Source organism: Rhipicephalus sanguineus, chromosome 11 (assembly GCF_013339695.2).
Source record: "Rhipicephalus sanguineus isolate Rsan-2018 chromosome 11, BIME_Rsan_1.4, whole genome shotgun sequence".
In the NCBI taxonomy this organism is placed as follows: domain Eukaryota; kingdom Metazoa; phylum Arthropoda; class Arachnida; order Ixodida; family Ixodidae; genus Rhipicephalus; species Rhipicephalus sanguineus.
In genome coordinates, this window is record NC_051186.1 from 38,779,948 (window position 1) to 38,799,484 (window position 19,537).

Genomic DNA, 19,537 nt, shown 5'->3' on the forward strand with positions numbered 1-19,537 from the left:
ATTTTTAAAGCGCATGCTACTGCAACACAGTATGTATATAGATCTAGGGCTCGCATAAAATCGACTCCCCCAATGCGTGGGATCTGCTTTTTTTTGTTGTGACCATTTCTCATCAACTATACAGTATTTTAAGGGTACGCTCGGTGCAATGCAGCATTAGCAGCATTTTTTTTTGCAACAAATGTAAAAATACGCTTGATAACATTGCCTTATACCAAGTTTATCAACAGAGTTCCACGCTTCTGTTTTGTGCAATGCCAAAGATAATAATAATAATATCTGGGGTTTAACGTCCCAAAACCACGATATGATTATGAGAGACGCCGTAGTGGAGGGCTCCGGAAATTTCGACCACCTGGGGTTCTTTAACGTGCACCTAAATCTAAGTACACGGGCCTCAGACATTTTCGCCTCCATCGAAAATGCAGCCGCCGCGGCCGGGATTCGATCCCGCGACCTTCGGGTCAGCAGTCGAGCGCCATAACCACTAGACCACCGTGGCGGGGCTGCAATGCCAAAGATCATGCCACAATTGCCTTCAAGGTATACCAGTAAACAGTTATTATTTTAATACACCTTCCATTTCGCTCTCGTGCGTGAGACGCTTATAACTCGGATAGCATGCGTAATCTGTTCAACAGATCGAGATATAAACAGCCGAGCAAATAGAAAGGTATGTAGTTTTCAATATCGCTGACCATAGCGAACCGAAAAGGTGAAGTATCCTGTCGCATAAGATCTTTTCCAGCAAAGTTAGTGTAGTTCACTGCAGGAAGGAGTGTTATTCGAGGGGGGCGAATTCGTTCAGGGCAACTATGCAGCCACGAAGAACGGCGCTCTTTGACATTATTTTTCCCACACGGCATACGAGATTCCCAGAGTAGCTCACCAGTAACGTTCGATTGATGGTGAGCTACTCTCTTCTGGCATCTGCATGCAGTGGCGTAGCCAGGGGGTGGCACGCCGGGCCCGTGCACCCCTCCCCCCCCCCCCCAAAAAAAAATTTTTTTGCTTACGTCCCTGTCTGCATGACGCGTTTAAAAAAGCGACGAAGTACTTCTGGGGACCGTGGTACTGCTAAATATCCGCCCACGCTCTGCATTGAACGCGCTAGAAACGCGCCTGCACCCAAAGCGCTTGGAAGGGATATGGCGGCGAGAAGTCACGTGATGCGAGTAAGCCAATCGCGTCGGCGGCGGCGCGCGGAAAACAGATGCGATACTCTGAAATTTTTCCAGTGACTCTACCGTAGTCTACTCGCACAGCGCCGCCACGCGGCAGGGGCGAGCGGAGGCGGAGAGCGCGCTCGGCGGCCCGAGGACAGCATTCGCCCAAGCACTGCAAAGCTTTCGGGAAAATTGGGAGGGGGGATCGATTGAATCGACCCAGAAGAAGAATATGGCTTTCGCCTTCTAGCGGTCTCAGCTAGGCGAATGCATAAGGGACCATGTGACTTTCTTTCGGCGAATCCTCATTAGGATCTTGTATGAACCAAGCCCCCATGCACCGCCGGTTAATGGGCCGTACCGAGGTATAAATACGTGCCTTTGGAAAGCTTGGACCCGAATGCTTCACCTGGATCGTGGTTCCGATGTGGTCGTTGCCACGAAGGCAGGCCAAAGAAGAAGCGGGCGTGGCAAGTGATCTGCTGCCTAGATGAACCACGGGCAGCGATAGCACCGGTGTTGATGATGATTATGCTACTGTACTGAACGCGGCCCACGTGGTGCTGGCTCGATTGCTTGCTTGAGTGCTTGCTCCTAGGTTAACGGCGCCTAGGCGCTACAGGTGATCGGCCAAGCAGGCGCCGGCTAATGTAAAAAAAAAAATGAAGGAAATAAAAAAACAAAAGACACGGCAAAAAGAAAACTTATTATTTAAGGTCAAATCATGATTTCGGTCACAGGGTAAAAATAAACGAATGAATAAACAATTTAGGTATAGCAATCGGATATTTAGTCTTCTTCTTCCTTACTACCTTGAAAACAACTACTCACACACGACGATATTTAGACAAGCAGTTGTTTTGCCTTTCCGTCCACGCTCTAACTTACTCCCTTAAGTTCCTCTATGTAACATGCCCGATGTCACGACCCCTACCTTATCCTTGGTCGGGCTTCTCCCGTCACTTACGAGGCTGATGCCTTGAGACTGTCTCATGACTTTCGCCGTCGCGGCCGAGAAATCGTCCATGTTACTCGCATCAAGTCATGTTACGACCCCGCCTTACTGTCAACGCCTAAAGTTGCCAGGGTGGCTCCGCTGTTTCCCGCAGGTCAATGCAGTGAATAGAGGACGACGACGGAGCTAAGAAGCAAGCAAGGGTAGGTATCAGTGGTAGCCATGGGACACGGGCTCGCGTTTCTGTGGGTGATAGTGAAATCTATTTTGAAATAAAGGAGAAATAACGGTCATTGACTAATGGCTATGTATCAACTTTACTTGGTATGCTAGTTGCGTAATGTGCAACCCCTCCTTGGTCTAACACTTTTCTGTGTGCTTGACATATGACAGTATGTGTGGTCGTATAATGACCTCTAAAAGTGGAGGATGTTCAAACTTTTTGAACTGCGAACAACTGTTACCTTGACGAAGTCGATATGCTTGACACTATGAAAATTTTCAGCAGTCCCAAAAAAGGCCATGTTAGGTGCAGACCAGTAGCGTAGCCAGGGCCAATTGGGGGGTTCGACCACCCCCCCCCCCCCCGGAATTTTTCAATTTTCATGTGTGTATATACACGCGCACACACAAACGCACGCACGAACATACATAAAGTGTAGTTGACCCCCCCCCCCCAAAAAAAAAAAAATCTGGCTACGCTATTGGTGCAGACGCCTTCAGGAAGGGGTGGAGGTGGAGGGGGGGGGGGGAAGGGAAGTAGCAAGTGCGCCGAGTAGAAGCAATATTAAGTGCATAAGGTGTATAAAATGCGCAATAGGGTGAATTAAGAGAATAGAAGGTTTATCGAAATAAACGATAAACATACTTTTATTGTTTCCAACGGCGATAAACTAATCTTTATTCACCTGAGGTGGGCGACTTTTTCAGTCCAGAAAACTGTTGGCCAATGTCATGGCACATGCCTGGTGTACTACACTTCGCCGATCCTGCATACTTTGTGCCGTTAACATTGGCTTCTACGTTTCTTAAGTAGCTTGTAGCGATCCATATAAATTAAGTTGAATGTGAACGGAAATCTGGGCACGTAGAACCAGTGGCGATGTTCGATAGACAATAGAAAGTAAGAATGCAAACATATGAAAACGTCGAGGTAATGGGTCTCTCGCAAAAGCATAGGCTTTGCCAGTGCTCTCTTTTGCGCTAGCTAAAGGGCCAGTAATTTCTTTGTTTTCTTTTCTACCCGGAGGTGTGTATTTCTTTGCGGAAGAGCCACCTCCCCTTTGAAAAGGCAACGCCGCCCGAGCTGATAACGTTCATTTGCTGTGAGATTAAAAAGAAAGGCAATCTCTCGGACGCGACTGCGATAGCTGCCCTCCCGCCAAAATACGTCAATGACAATACAATTGGGGTGGGAAGGGGGGGGGGGGTGTTAGCTCGCTGTCACGCTCGCTGCACGTAACGGTATCAATATGCATTGTGTGATCCCTGCTGCAATCCTGCAGTCATGGATTTTGCTGCTTTGTACTAAAGGCTGTCGTTCAGCATAGAACATCAAATGTACAGTCTATCAACTGTGTACATCTCTCAACCGGTTGTTTGTTGTGACGTACGGGGTCCCGCGAAGTTTCGCATTTTATTGCCGCATTCTCAGGCTATATATTTATGCCAAACGTTACACGCAAACACGCCATTTGACTTGCGACGACAGCAGCTTCAGGTGCTGCCGTTCTATTACAATCATGCCTTTTATTAGCGTGCGCATCTCTCTGTTCAATTTACAAAACGTTGTTCCCTTATGCCAGCCCGCAAGAAAATGTGGCCTGTGCATCGACATATATAGGATACGTGCACGTATTTTTATTTATATATGAAAAAATTAAGGTAGCTTTGCACTAGAGGCGCCAAGCCTGAAGGAAGTGCGGAGCTGGAGATGGTGGTATCTTTATTTCTCCCAGAACAAACAAAAAAAAAGAAATATAGAGGGGACCATGGTCCCCTCTATATTTCTTTTTTTGTTTGCGCAACCAGCCTTCGTATTGCAATACGAAGACTGGTTGCGCTGCTTCAGATTAGGTCGGCTTCGGTTTTCTCTTTCATTCCTCCTCTCTTCTTCTTGTTCTCTCGTCCAGTTTTTATGTATTTTCTTCTCTTTATTTCTATTTGCTTCCGTTTTTTTTTTCATTTCTTTCTCTCTCTTTCAATTTCTCGCTTGCTTCCTCTTTTTCAATTGCGCAGAAATGTGAAACTGTACACAGTAACATACAAGGAGAAAACATGTGCTGGTCGAGATGATTGATTACCCTCGTACAAGCAGCACACAAACAATATCTCGCTCGTGCACACTGGGTCGTGCATGTTAGCAGGGGATATAAGCAGTGACAACATCGGTACGACCGACAACGAACATTTAATGTCTGATGAAACTGTCACAGCAGCTTCTCCTGCGGGAGGCTGTGGCTAAACGCCCACTACCACGCCCCGCCAGTCCAGAGAAGTTTGGGCGGCGGAGATTACGCCTGTTGGCGTCTTGGCGTTCTTTCTTTCTTTCTTTCTTTCTTTCTTTCTTTCTTTCTTTCTTTCTTTCTTTCTTTCTTTCTTTCTTTCTTTCTTTCTTTCTTTCTTTCTTTCTTTCTTTCTTTCTTTCTTTCTTTCTTTCTTTCTTTCTTTCTTTCTTTCTTTCTTTCTTTCTTTCTTTCTTTCTTTCGATTTACATATGAGTGTGTGAGTGAGAACTTTATTGTGGTCCAAAACAGGCAGAAGCTGAACGCGACTGGAGGTCCCGCTAGCTCAGCCAGGTGGCTCCACCCAGGAAGATGCCGGCAGCTGGAGCCTCTCGGCGATGTCCCGGGCCCTCTGGACTGCCAGGAGTTGGTTGTTGAGTTCCATGCTGCGCATGGCTGGTTGGTTGGTTGCTCCTAGAGGAATGGCACAGCCCACCACGGGGGATCGGCCACGACTCGTGCGGCAGTAGGATTTGTGAATGAGAGAGAAAAAAAGGGATAATTCTAAAGAGATAATAATTTGTAGGTAAGCGAAAATATTATTTGTGTTTACGGTTTCCGAATTGGATGCTAAAGAGATAGAAGAAAAAAATAATAACAATCAAAGGGAGAGAAAGAGTGAGGTAAATGGCAGCCTCCATATGAAGCTCGTTTTAGCTCGTACAAAGCTTCTGTCGCATGAGCCTTACATCTGGTTTTGCTGCGTTATCACCATGAAGGCACTCGAAGAACAAAGAGGAAGAAGACTTCTATTTGGCGCGAGCGCGCGCTCAATGTTCTACAGTTGGCTATGCCATATGTGGATTTTCCTGCGTTGATATCATCATCAAGGTACTCGAAGAACAAGAGAAAGAAGACCTCTCGTTGGCGCGGTGCGCGCTTAATACGCTACAGTTGGCTATGCCATATGTGGTTTTGCCCGAGTTAATATCGTCATCAAGATACTCGAAGAACAAAAAGAAGACTTCTCTTTGGCGACAACAGCACGTGATCACAGCCCGGCCCCCTGATGTGCTATGCACTCAATATGGTAAGGTAGGCTACGTGAGAGCCGGCTATGCCGTCATGGTCTTGGGGGGGGGGGGGGGGGGGGTTCTAAACCATGTTGCATCGTGGCTAGAGCGGGAGGAATGGTGGTGCAGCTTGGGCGGTGGGCAAATGCGGTGTGGCTCGAGGCAGCAGCGCCCCTTTGCACCCCCCCCCCTCCTCCTGCCGACGCCCATGGGTAGTAGTATTGAAGACACGCACAAAGATAAGAAAAATTATAGGAAGATCAAAAGGATAAGAAGAAAGTGTTATTCAACACACACAAAGATAAACAAATTAGAAAGGTTAAAAGAATAAGAAAAAATAATCACAAGGCTATGTACATATATACAATATGGGGCGCATAAAGCGTCTCAGTCCAGTCAATGCGGATGGAAGTTTTCCCGACGGCCTCCTTCAAGGCTTGCTGCCCTGCATGAGATCAGCTCCCACGGAGTTTATCGCTTCCCTCAGCGTTTTTATGGCAGGTGGCAACTCGAGCTTCAGTCCGTCAAGAAGCTTCTTAAGTCCCTCCTGGCAGTTGCAATCAAGCAAAACGTAGTTGCCCATGTGGCAGAGCTGCGACAGTTCGTTTCCCAGTTTCACAATAGTGAAATCCTCGGTGATTGTCAGCCTGGCCTGGAAATACAGAAAAGGAAATGTTCTTTTTTCAATGCAAGTTTTCGTAGTGGTAAAAATGACGCGATTAGCGGAAGCGATAATAATTTAGTGCGTATATGGCATGCTGTACGGGTAAGTGATCTCGTTATGTATAACACGACGTATAAAACAACGTTATGGCAAACCCGGCACATTTTTTTTTAGTATTTTTACGCCTGTGGGCTATTGCACCTCTACTGTGCTGTATGGCTCTTTATAGGCCAAAAGCACAACGATAAAAGAACAACAGCGCCGTTCTAACTCCTGCACTGTGTCATGCGAAGCCAAGCGTCTGTCATGCAGACACGCCTATATTCAAGGCCTGTCTGGGCGACATCACGGCTGTTAGCTTGGATAACACTGAGGGACTGATATATGACTGAAAGAAAAAAAGACTGAAAACCATGCGCCTAGCTGAAGTTAACTAATAGTATCTTGCTTTCGCTAAGAATGCTTAGCTTGTCGTTGTAAGGCCCTTTACTTGACGTGAAATAATGGAAGAATGTCGCCAGCGCTTCCACATTGGGACATTCGCTGTTCTGGACAAGAGAATCCTGGACAGGATTCAACGGGCGGGCGTGAAGCTGCTTTTCTCCACGGCGTTCCCATCATTCGCATTCAGTGAGCTGCTGACATTTGCACTGTTGCTTACGTGGTTGCATCCGGCGGGAGCCTGTCACGAACGCTTTCGCTGTGCGTTCATTATTATATTATTTTCTTTGTTACTGCGCGCACGATCTGCGAAGAGATATTTCTGCCGGCCTATCATGACGATGCTCTCGGCTGTTATTTTTAAATGCGAAGCATTTCTTAGCCATCTTGATCTTTTCTATCTAAGTATCTATATCCGCCTACGTCTGGGTGCTCTCGTGATCGCCTCCTTAGCTTGATGTAGACCAAAATTAGCATGGGAGGGTAAGATAGTCTGAAGAATATACTCTAAGAAAAAATCGAGTATTTGGGGAGTATTTCTGCCACACAACAACAATCGTCATCCACCTTGCTTACTTTCCTCGCGTTATCACCGCGGTCCCGGCACTTCCCTGTCACGAACGGCGCGCGCGTTTTCAGCGTGACATAGCATTCTTGATAGGAAAGTGACGAGAGCCAGGCTTTCAAGAAAGGAAACGCGAGCAAGCCGGATAATGATTATTGTTGTGTGGCAGAAATACTCCCCAAATACTCAATGTTTTTCTTAGAGTGTATGACTGTTTGTCATGACATGAATAACGTCAAAATCCTGTCGCGTATACGTCGTCAAACCCTTTCCTCCAGACACGTGTGGCACATGCCCGTCTACCACGGGCCGATATTGTCTTGGAGGGTTCAAAACCATGTTGCATTGGTAATTTAAATGCGAGAGCGCCAAGAAAAATCGACATCGTAAATGTCGACCCGATGAATTCAAAGAATAAAAATTAGGATCCCAGCAGGAATCGAACCCAAGCATTCTGCGTGGCAGTCAGGTATTCTACCGCAGAACCACGCCAGGTCTTGTAACTGCTTTGGAAAAATACCCTACGCAGGCGTAATTTCGGTGCAACATATTTTGGTTGCAGTGCTGGCTATCTAATTCTAAAACAAAACAATAAACATTACATATGTACTCCTATGATACAGGCGTCATGTAGGTTGAACGTCAGTGGTGGTTCCAGCGTTGGCTCCGCTTTTATAGCAGTCTAATAAATATTACATATGTACTGCTATGATTCAGCAAGCTATATTCAAGCGTTGCTCGACACCGGAGGTATGCCCTAACGAAAGTTACGTATGATATTCACATCATCGCACCGTAACGTGCACTTCGTTTCAATACTGACGTATGTATATAAGTTTATACGTTTAATCAAAAATACAAGCATCTCCAATCGTCTCCAAACGCGACCAAACGTCGTCAAATCGCAGAATAGGTCGTTACTGAAGGCTAGAAGCTTATATGTTGACTCAAAATTACTGTAACGTGAGGGCGGACGTTACGTCGCGCCATAGGTTACGCTTTAAACGCCAGTGTTGTCGACGTGCCTGGTAAGCCCACGACGTGCACACAGCTACTACACTTACAAACACACGGCGATCCACCTTGTAACGCTTGTTTCAAAGCGAAAAAATTCAGCATAGACAACTACTCGCCGACTGCTTCGCATGAAACCGATTCCCACAAGGCGTGGAATATGCCGATTTTTTTCGCTGTTGTTTGATAACATTAGCATAGAACTACCCCCTTTCCTGTGACTGAACCTAGGCCCCTTATTTAATTTAGCTGTTCAATACTTACATATTTTACACACTCCTCCTTGAGCTCCTTCAGGCGATCCTTGGTTGTCCATGTTTGAGTTGGCGCCGGGCGACCTTTGACATCATCGCTGAAGTCCACAAGGACCGCGCTTTCCTCGCCAAATCTCAACCCTAGCGTCCAATGAGTGACGCTTTCTCGATGGAACTTTCCTTTTCCCACCTTGGCCTCGGCCAGCTTCATCGCAGCCTGGACGCAGATCCCCATATCCATATCCATAAAAAATATGTACGCCCTTTTGATGTAGTTATTGCCAGCTGAAAAGACAGAAGACAAGTAAGTTATACCCACTACAACATCCGAACTTTGACAGCCACTACGCCGAGAGATGTGCAAACAAAAATTCGAGGTAGATGCCAGAAAAGAGGAGCCGGAGAGCGTTCGCACTTTGCCTTTCCTTGCGGCATAGTTAGTCTCCACCGAGAAGTGAAGGCAGGCTAGCAATTGGGACGGCGATAGTGCGTGCGCGTGTGTGCGTACATGCGTGCGGATATCGCTCGAAGCTTAAGGATCCCCAAATTTTTTTTTCTCTTTATGGACAAGACGAGAACGCGCCGATGCCCATAAATGAAGTTAGATATCCACGCAGTTTTCTGGAATGCCCGAACGATCCAAACTTTACGACACTCTGCCGAACTTCAATTATTCGTGATATAATTGCTCTCAAGAGAAACCTAAAGGTGGCACGATGATAGCAGTGTCGTAGTATGTCTCGCCACCTATCTTTATCTTTTACAAACAGATAAAGCTACAGACATTGTTTGCGAAATGACATGTTAAGTTATGAATAACGCAGGCGGACGCTCCTCGAAGGTGATATATCAATCTGAACATTATCGACGAATACATTCGTACAGCAGGGACCGTGTTTATAACAAAGGTAGAAGTCTTTACAGCTGCAGGCGAGCGCGTGCCATGAAAGGGCCTCTAACCACCAAAATTCGAAATTTAGTCACGGTGTTGCAGTTGTGCGCGAGTCTACAATAAACACGTAGCCGTGAGAATTTTTTGAAATGGTGCGGTAATAGCGTAGTCGCAAGCGTTTGGTGATACAAAAGAGGCCCTCGTTCGTTTCGCGCTTTCCTTCGTTCGTCGGCTCGACTCTCCTCCTGGCCGAGTGTTCCTCCTCACCGTGCGAGGAGAAAGAGCGGTGAGCGCGCGTACCTGTGATCGGACATACAAGCTTGTAGATGACGAGGGCACACATGTTGACGTCACGGCGAACACTTGAAGGACTACTGAACACTGCCAAAAGGCCCGGAGAGGAGACGGGACTGTTTCTTGGAAATTGTGTGGCGTCCGCGGCTCGTAGCGCAGCCACGTTTGCATTTGCTGACCGTGACGGCATAATGAACACGATGGGCGCGTTTACTTGAAATGTACTTGAAACACACACACACACACACACACACACACACACACACACACACACACACACACACACACACACACACACACACACACACACACACACACACACACACACACACACACACACACACACACACACACACACACACACACACACACACACTTGCCTCCCCAATCGCAAGCGTTCCTTCGCTTCTCGCTAAGGACCTACACTGTGGCGGAAGGAAGGCTAAAGTGCCAACGCCCTCCGGCTGCTATCCATTGCATTTACCTGGAATTTTAATGGCGAAGCTCCTTAAGGCGGCACCCGTTCGTCCCTCGTAGTCGTCGTTGTCGTAGTAGTACGTAGTAGTAGTAGTAGTAGTCGTAGTCCGTAACAAGTCTTACGCTTTGAACTCCAAGGTGGTGCCGGTGGGAGATTTTTCCTGTGCGTTGTTCAACAGTAAAAAATTCGCAGCGTGCGCGTTAACTAAAAGCCGAATTCTTCTGTCTCTCATTCCCCATTAGCAGCCATTGGCATGTTAGAGTAGGAAACGTTAGCAGAAGTAGAAGTGTAAGTGTTAGCTAAAAGCCGACTTCTTCTGTCTCTCATTCCCATTAGCAGCCATTGTTTACCTCCAAGGTAGTGCCTGGTGAGATTTCTCCTGTGCGTGATTAAACAATAAAAATTTTGTTCAAAACGCCGTTGATTGATGAAATAAACCAACGAAAGACGCCAGATGTTTTGTAAAAGCAAAACGAAAGAACGTCAGATGTTTCTAAAGCAAAACGAAAAGACGCCAGCTGCTTAACGAAAGACGCCAGATTTTTCTAAAGCAATGGTTTTCTAAACAATGAAAATTCACAGCGTACATGTAAAATTAAAGTGAGCTGCAAGTCGTCATAACTCATCGAACCTTTAGTATAAACGCGCCCGATCTCACGTCGGTGATGATGTACTGGGCAGAATTCACGGAAGATTCACTGTTTACCGATGAACCTCCGCAGCTTCGCACACTCATCATCATTCACTCCGTGGATATGCTGTGATTTTTTTTGCTCACTGCGAACGTTTTTTTCGCTCACAACCACAGACGCCGACACCGCAATTTGTGTGAAACGAGCTCTTTGACGCCGTCGCATTAATACGACCACTCTCACTCAACAGGGGCCACTGTTCCAGGCCCCCGTCGCTCTCTTGCCGCGCTGCTCTCAATGTGGTTCTGGCTGCTTACCCAAGTGGAATTTTGAAGGGGTTGACAACAACTATTGAGGCTATACAAGGCATGCTGTAGGCTTGTTCTTAACACATTCCGCGCGATATGCCAGAGAGAGCGAACGCTCAAAATAAATTTTACTTTGCTCGTTCTCGCGATCGACACCCACCGCTAGCGCGACTTAAAACGACGTCACTGTGTATAAAGCGTAACGAAAATTTTGATGGCGTCATACCACATTAGACTGACGTGAAATGAGCGGTGATCCGCAACACCGCCGCACCGACCAAGCCTATAGAGTAGATCCGCTGCGAGCCCACATTCACTCAGTTTTTCTCAGCGATCTGGTTATGGCGCTCGACTGCTTACCCGAAGGTCGCGGGATCGAATCGCGGCCGCGGCGGCTGCACTTTCGATGGAGGCGAAAATATGTGAGGTCCGTGTACTTAGATTTAGGCGCACGTGAAGGAACCCCAGGTGGTCGAAATTTCCAGAGCCCTCCACTACGGCGTCTCTCATATTCATATCGTGGTTTTGGGACGTTAAACCCCAGAGATTATTATTAAATAGGCAAGCTTGCTGGCATTTTGCGATGTGATTCGCATCGTCACGCGAACCTGCGAGGACATCATGAGATAATTTTAGTTTGTCCGCACACGTCTTCGCGTTAGCGTAATAACGGGTTACCGTAGCCGTAAACGTTAGAAGCCGGATAAGTGGTATACAGGTGGGGCTTGTGATCATGCGAGAGTTTAGTAGCTTGAATCAATTGTTTAATTAAGTAATTGACGACGCTAGCATTATTACGATACGGTATAACAATTACGATTCAACTTCGGCATTACGAGACAAAAAACTGCGAAGCTCTAAACGTCGCAAACAAAACCTTCGCTATCAGGGGTACTTTAAGGCACGAACGGACGGAGGCTTCCAAATAAGCTGTCCATTATACTCGGTTACAACCTCACAGAAAATGTAAGCTCCACACACAGTGCGGCGGCGTGCCCACTCGTCACCTGTGTAGGACGGTCGTGTTTGATAGTTCCCGCTCGGAACGTAAGTACTTTTTTCTCGGCTAATGTAAACGCTATGCATGTTAGGAGGCTGAAGGGTCGTCGTTACTGCCTAAAAAATTATGTTTAGTGGGGCAGCGATGTCACCATCTCTGACGAAATTTTCCAGGACATTCGAGTTTTCTTCCTAGAACCGCCGACAAACGTGTGTCTGTATGGGAAAGTCAACTGTCAAAATCTTGGGTGCGCTTGACGTCACGAAAATGAGTAAGCGCTATTGGATGGTGCATTTATGCAAATTTTCTAAGGGAGTCTCAGCGATGGTTGTGCGCGGAGCTCACATTTTTTCCTCAATATGTATATGGTGAGAGCCAGAAGTGAACGGTCGGCGGAATCTTTGCTCTCCACGCGTTTGGCCTACACTCACAGAAGAGATCGAGTAAAAAGGGAGTCTTCTTGTCCCACAACAATAATCGTAATTTATTTTGCCTTCCTTTCCTTGCACTATCGCCGCGCGCCCGGCACTTTCTGGTCACGAACAGCAAGTGCGCTATCAGCGTGACATAGCATTCTTGGTAGGAAAGTGGCTAGCGCCGAGTTTTTAAGAAAGGAAACAAAAGCAAGCCAGATGACGATTATTGTTGTGGGACAAAAAGACGCCCTTTTTACTCAATCTATTCTGTGAGTGTACGGTTCTCTGGAGCGACGGACAACTGGAGTGACCCCCGTATTCAGAAACGCTCCTCGACTTGACTTGCCACCGCCTTGGGCAGCGCGTTCGAAACGCGTTTGTGCTGCCTTGGCACAGCGTAAAGGCTGCGCGTTCGAAACGCGTTGAAGGCGGAGGCAAGTCAAGTTCAAGTGAAGGAGCGTTTCTGAATACGGGGGTGAGGGAAGCGGCGCCTGGGTGCGATCAGGGCCGCGAAGTCTGGCCGGCTATGGCACCACAGCAAGCACGGTAATCGAAAAGCTCGTTATGCTGGATGTCATCGGGAACAAAGAGCTAAACACTGCGACAAATCATATAGACATAACAGAAGACTTTCTGCATGAATATTTTATAGAGCAGCCGTGCTGCAGCTGCGTTGGATCGCTTTTTTTTTCTCCCGTTTCGGGCCGCTATAAAGATCAGAAAGCGCCACGAAAATAGTGCGTGTTCTAGGGGGAACAGCGAACGCGACGAAATGCACTGGAGCTAATGCAACGCTTCACATATACTACGCTTATGAGATTTGCGAATTCTGCCAGTTCGCATAGCGGGTAATATATACCTTTAGGCATTTTCCTTTTTCTGATGGGTCACAGGCGGGCCTTGAAGAAGAGGCGACGGAGGCGAGGGAGAGGCGACGGAGGCCTAGCAGGAAGGGAACAGGGCCGAGTGGTACCAAGGGCCAGGAACAGCTGAGCCTGCAGAGGTCAGCGCAGCAGGAGTACAACCTGGAAACGAGGAACGCGGGTTCTCGAGCTTCGAGCGTCTCGTGGGGCACGCGCTGCACGAGAACCGTTGCTGATGATAGCCATGGGCCTTTACATTTTCCATGTCCAGGAAAAAGAAAAAGTATACATATTTCTGAAATAAGGTACCGCCTGTTTCATGGACGATCCCCTGCGGCAAATTGCGCCAGCCTACTAAGGAACAACCAACCAACCAACCAACACACTGGGAGGGCCACTAGAGGGACACGGCAGAGCAGAAACAGACGACGACGATCGAGGTGCGCGTGTGGTTCGCGGAGCGAGCCGTGGTTGGTGCCGTGGTTGGGCTTCAAATCCCGCCTCGTGAAGATTTTTTTTCGACAAACATTTTCCCCGTTCTCTTTCCTTATATATTTCTTTCCGTCTCCAGTGTTTCTCTCTCCATCTCTCCCTGTACTCGGTCACAGGGTTACTCAGACTACGCTGTAGCGGTGAGTAATGGGGCCTCACTTCTGTGCCACATACCCACTCATGATGATGATAGTTTTAGGGCACGGTCACACACTCGACGCCGAGCTAGAACATCTTCGCTGTTAAACACACACAGAAAAAATGATCAGACAGACGTATGACTGCTCCACTGCTGTGAAACCTAAGGAAGGGCGTAGCACGGGCTCCCAGCGATTCCCGTTCGTAAAGTTTCCAATGCTCCGTTTACCAAAGCATTGATTACGCCAATGTTTGAGGTAAGCCTGTAGGGCTTTTTCGGAAGATTCGCAAACTCGGCGTCTGACATATGCGCTCCTTTCACAGCGAAAGCTGTTATCAGATCACAACGGCAGTGGGGTAATTGTCCGCCGCCGACGCCGGTGTCCGTAACCATTATCGTGCGAAATAACAAAAAGAAAATGAAATGCGAAAAAATTTCTAGGAACATCGGCCACACTTACTATCATGCTCAACCAAGTATTAGCACCTGTAACAGCGGATGAGGTTCAACGCCATCAGCCTCGCTTCTCAAGATGAAGCGATGGCTTCCACCTGGGCGACGGATACCACCGGTGCTGCGTGTTATTCTTAGCTTCTACCCACCACCTACCTAGCCATTGGTAAGCAGACACTCTTTGCTTACGGCCATGGCTCTGGTAACGGTGTTGGTGTTCGGGGCCCTTATATATTACCGCGAAAGCTCTTATGAGACCACAACAACAGCCGATTTTGCTTCTGTAGTTGTCAGCGTCGCTGCCGCCGCCGCGTGTGTCCGTAAGCGCTGTCGCGCGAAGAAAAAAATGACATAAGAAAAAAACTGGTCTACGAACAGATGGGATTTGAACCCGGGCCCTATGCGTGGCAGTACAGTCTAGTATTGTACCACAGAGCTGCGCTGGTGCTTCAAACTCCTTGGCAAACATACCCTATGCAGGCGTCATGTCGGGCAAGAGTCGTGTTAACATACGTAATATAGCGTCGTAGAAGAGTAAATTAACAACCAGACATCACACAGCGTGAATTGCGGAATGAGTGGGTCGTTGAATGCTTCCAACCCATTACAAAATACTCAGCCATAATTGTTCATCTTCATCAGCCACAGCACAAAGTACGCATAATGTTTTACAGATGTGTAGCGGGTACCACGCTTCCACTCAGAATGGCGAATAATGCCATGGGTGCTTCGCTCCTTCTTGAAAGTTATGGCGTAGTGGGTACCTTGCATGTGTACGTGTATTAGTTGCCGCAAAAGAATCTACAACAGAAAATATTGGATAAATTCACCCACTGCTCGGCCAATTCCCTCCATTGGGTATGAGCCATGTCCAGAGGGCAACAACAACAACGGGCTCCAGAAAGGCCGCTCTTCCAGCTTTCGCTTTGACTGTGCTGCGTGTTCCGCGCGGGCCGGGCGATATTTTGCTGCTCTTTATCGACTTCCTGCTTGTTGCGGCATTTGAGATACGTGTCGTCTGCAGCCAGTTCCGTCAGGTTGTTTACCTCTGCAGATGTAGCGACGCAGCGCCGGTGAGGCGTAGGGGGAGGAGAATTCGCTCGCTCGCCCATGGTGGCGGTGCCATCTCTTGCGCGGCCCCGGAGTCAGCCGCAGGGTTCCGAAGCGTGTTTAGCAATTTCAGTTAATTATTGTGATTATTTCTTGGTTATTTCTGTTAAATATATTATATTCTAGACATTCTTCGTTCACTTGAATCCGGTTTTAAGTGCTCAGCACTTAAAAGAAAGCACGATGAGAATCAGAATAAAATTTTATTGTTGCCATAAAATGAAGTTATTGCGCCTCAATATACAGAACGAGGTGTTGCAGTCGGAGACTGAATTGGGAAGTCCTGTACATGGTAAGCATGAACAAAAAATTAGACTTTATCATCGACAGGAATGAAGAAAAATTACAATTTCCATTTTCATGTAAGTGACCACGTACATTTCAAAGACATAATATAAAAACATGAAAACACGCGATGCATTTAAAGATAGTGAAAAGAAAAGGTTTGCACATTACACTATATCCAAAAATGCGAAAGTGTGCTTTAGGGGCTGTGCAAAATAAATTTTATGTAATGTTATATTCGTTGATAAGGAACTTTTTTAAATTCTTTGACAAATTAGTTTAAGGTAACTGATTTTAAGACAGACTGCAGTGAATTCGCTATTCGCTATCAACTTGAAACAGAAAACAAGAAACTGCAACGTAAGGTTGATGAGCTGGAGCAATATACCCGCGTGAATAACTTGGAAATCAAAGGTGCCCCTAGTGATGAAGATCCATTTGAAATTGTAAAGAAGCTTGGCGATACCATTGGGGAGCAAATCCTGCAATCTGACATAGACACGTGTCATAGAATACCTGTTGGCAGAGCTGGAGACAGGAGTGTAATCGTTCGTTTCGTCCGACGTGAGAAAAGAAATGCTATCTTAACCAAAGCAAGGAAGCAAAGGCCATCTGCCAAAGATATGGGTTTCCAGTCAAATCAGCCCATATACGTGAATGAGAACTTGACCAAACATTCAAGGCAGCTGCTCGGTTCAGCAATTGCTAAGAAGCGAGAGACAAACTGGAAGTTTGTGTGGACAAACGGTGGCAAGATCTTTGCGCGCAAAACGGAGACGTCTGAGATTCTCAGAATTGTTGAGCCTGTGGATGTAGCAAAAATGACAATGTAGCCCATCTAATCAGGTTTTATTTTGTACTGACTAGACTTCATAATGGATCCTGACAGTAGCGAGTACTACGACATCAGCGGGTTCAACAAACTGGTTAATCAAAGCTCACATACTTTCAATGTCCTCCATTTAAACGCTCGAAGTATCAGGAACAAAAAAGAAAATCGTGACGTGTTTCTCGATTCTTTGGCAATAAAGTTTGACCTTCTAACATTTTCGGAAACTTGGTTAACACCAAATAATGTCCCGCCAAGATTTGTGGGTTATACTTACAGTGGCTTGGTACGTTCTTCCGGTCGTGGCGGTGGCATCGCATTATACGTCATAGAACAACTCAAGCATGAAATAATTGATGAGCTTTCGCACATTTCACCGTTCATTGAATGCCTTGTCGTCAAGGTTATGAATGTAATTGTTGTCGTGGTCTATCGGCCACCAACGGGTAAACAGCAAGAATTCTTTGACCATTTCGATACTCTCTTACAAAAGCTAAACTCAATGCGCGTGCCTTTTTTAATTATCGGTGACATCAACATTAACATGTTAGGTGATTCTCCCAGCTCTAAACAACTCCAGTCAATTTTAAATTCGTACGCATGCGCGAACACGATAACAAAGCCTAGCCGCATATCGGAAAAGTCTTCGACGCTACTTGATGTCAGTATCACAAATCTTTCAAACAGGAAATGTATTTCGGGGTTGCTGTCATACGATGTAAGTGATCACCTGCCTATTTTTTCTCTCTTATCAGTAACCTCAAAACAAAATAAAAAGCAGGTCACGGAACAGTACCGCAGAATAAACAATATTGCATTAGACCGTTTCCGAGCTGAAGTTGCCTCGACGAATTGGGACATAGTATACGCAGAAAGGGATACAAATCGGGCTTTTAATCTTTTTCTTAAAAAGCTGAAAAACATATATGACCGCGCCTTTCCTATAACGAAAATGCCCTCCAAAAAGAAGATACGCAAGCCATGGATTAACAACGCATTGTATGACAGAATACAAGGAAAAAAACAAGATGTACCACGCTTTTGTTAAATCTCGCGATTTATCACTTCTTGAAGAGTGTAAAAAGTACCGAAACAAGCTAAATGCTGACATCAAGCGAGCCAGGATATCTTATTACCAATATACATTTGAAAGAATTTATGATAATCCCAGAAAAATCTGGAATGAAGTAAATAATATAACCGAGCGTAATAAAAAAGGTGGTGTTGATATCCCTGCTTTTGCAGACAATAAGACAGATGTCGAAGCACTATCAGCCATGAATGAATATTTTGTTAACGCTGGCGAATACATAGATACATCTTGTGGTGTAACAGATCCGCCTGTAGCAGATAGAAAGCATCTACCCCACTCACTCTTTCTTACCCCTGTCACTTCTTGTGAAGTTGAAAGATTAATTAGTAAAATACGAGACAATGTTGCTGCAGGTGCTGACGACATAAGAGCCAGCCCTATAAAGTATGTAGCATCACTAATTTCTCACCCTCTTTCATATATCATGAACACAATGTTAGAAACCGGCATTTTTCCTTCAGATCTAAAGGTAGCCCGCGTTTGCCCTATCCACAAAGGAGGGGCTAAGAATGTACTATCGAACTACCGTCCGATATCTGTTTTACCGGTACTGTCTAAAATTTTTGAAGGAGTCATACACACCAGACTTGAGCGTTTTTTCTCAAAGCACCAGATAATCAATCAAGCACAGTATGGGTTCCAAAAATGTAGGTCTACGGAATTGGCGTTATTACATACCAAAGATGAGATACTAAAGAACATGGAAGACAGATCGTACACCATAGGTCTTTTCATTGACTTGAAGAAGGCTTTTGATACAGTAAAACATGACATTCTAATATCCAAGTTGCATGATTATGGTGTAAGGGGCGTGGCAGCTAAACTAATTAAAAGTTATCTCTCCGAAAGGAAACAGTACGTAAAGATAGGCAACATTGTTTCTCCAGTGAAAACTGTAAAAAATGGTGTTCCGCAGGGTTCAATCCTAGGACCATTACTATTTATAACTTATATTAATGATCTGTGTGACATTCCACGTTCCCCAAAATTAATTATCTACGCGGATGATACTAACATATTTTTACAGGTAGATCACTCGTGCACCTTGAAGCTGAGGCAAATAACTATTTAGTCCAATTGGAAACTTGGCTTCATCAAAATAAGCTCATGCTTAATATATCTAAGAGTAAGTACATCATATTCCAGCCCATCAATAAGCCTCACAAGGACGGCATCAACGTCTTGTTCAAAAACCAGAGGCTGGAGCAGGTTAAATCACAAAAGTTTCTCGGAGTGTGGTTCCAAGAAAATTTGTCCTGGAATACGCATGTCGATAGTCTCGCAGCTGAACTAAGCAAGACTGTTGGGTGCATATTCAAATTAAACCCACTTATACCGCTTTGGCTTAGAAAAAAGATATACTACGCTCTTTTTTACTCGCGTTTGAATTATAGCATCCTGGTATGGGGCACTACAAGTGAGAATAACTTAAATAAATTAGAAGTCTTACAGAAAAAAGTGCTCCGTCTATTTGAAGAATATTATGGCAACCCAAGGGAGATGTCTAGCAGTCCACTATTTATAAAACACGGCATACTCAAAGCAATCTACGAATACAAATTATTACTTTACATATATAAAAACAAGCTTCACAATATGACAGTACACGAGATCACAAACAAATACTCACTGCGTAGGCAACGAATTCACGTTCCTGCTACCAGGACTGGGTATGGT

The 19,537-nt window shown here is 45.9% G+C and overlaps 1 long non-coding RNA gene across 1 annotated transcript in view; it reads right to left on the reverse strand.

The window, feature by feature from the left end:
• Positions 1–270: 270 nt before the first annotated feature.
• LOC125760394 (uncharacterized) overlaps positions 271–19,537 on the reverse strand; it is a 71,989-nt gene continuing 52,722 nt past the window's right edge. Inside the window, exon 2 of the long non-coding RNA XR_007417968.1 lies at positions 271–355. This is a non-coding gene — a long non-coding RNA (uncharacterized LOC125760394). The remainder of the gene's footprint in view (positions 356–19,537) is intronic.